Here is a 927-nt window from a genome sequence, read left to right as displayed (position 1 = left end):
GGAGAGATGGCTGAGTGGACTAAAGCGTCGGATTGCTAATCCGTTGTACGAGTTATTCGTACCGAGGGTTCGAATCCCTCTCTTTCCGTTTCCGTTGATGACTTGATTTATTTTTTTTTTTCAAATTTTGAAAATCTTAGTTAAACGTGTGGAATAGATAAAATCCTAAGAAAATTTGAAAATTAACCAAGGAAAAAACCCTTTGGATTTTATTCTTCACGTCCAGGATTACGCCCCGGATCATTAGATAGGAATCCAAAGATAAAGAGAGAAACAAAAAATATCACTACGGTATAAACGAAGAGTTTCAGAGTAAGCATTACACAATCTCCAAGATGATTTTTTGGAAAAAAAAAGAGAGTAGATCTTCCATTTTTCTACCACATATCCTATTTTGACACCAAGAAATGAGGTTTTTTTCTAGAAATAGAAATGAATTATCACAAATTCATTTGTTTTTCATTAAAAAAAATTTTCGTTTATATCCAAATTAGATATTGTGGGAGACCCTAATAGGGTTAGGGTCTTTCACTGGAAAAGGGTCAAAAGGGAGGAAGTGGGGGTAAGCCTGATTTATGGCGCCTATCCAAGAATTTCAGTGTGCGAATCGAGGGTTCATACTCTAAAACTTATCTGATTTTTCAATTGTTAGAATTTTTTCTCGAAGAAATCATGCATTTTCTAAGATATTATTATTAAGGATCTCATCGAAAACTTACAGCAGCTTGCCAAACAAAAGCTAAGAGAAAAAAAAGCACAGGTATGACTGGCATAACATCTACGATTGGATTCAAAAAAGCATAGGCTTCTGGCAATTTGCCGAAGACAAAACTACTCGGATAAAGGGCAGAATTAATACAAATACAGATCAAACTAACGATATTAAGCATAACAGACATTTTGTTCTTGGAGATAATTGCACTTTGA

General features: G+C 34.4%; 1 non-coding gene across 1 annotated transcript; it reads left to right on the top strand.

Annotated features, from left to right (window-relative positions):
• Positions 1-88, top strand: TRNAS-GCU (transfer RNA serine (anticodon GCU)). The gene has a single exon. It is a non-coding gene; the product is annotated as a tRNA-Ser (tRNA).
• The last annotated feature ends 839 nt before the right edge of the window (positions 89-927 follow it).

The sequence above is a fragment of the Sesamum indicum genome, unplaced genomic scaffold (assembly GCF_026168435.1).
Source record: "Sesamum indicum cultivar Baizhima isolate 11 unplaced genomic scaffold, ASM2616843v1 HiC_scaffold_45, whole genome shotgun sequence".
NCBI lineage: Eukaryota > Viridiplantae > Streptophyta > Magnoliopsida > Lamiales > Pedaliaceae > Sesamum > Sesamum indicum.
The sequence above is the reverse complement of the archived record's forward strand: the minus strand, read 5'-3'. Positions and strand labels throughout refer to the sequence as shown.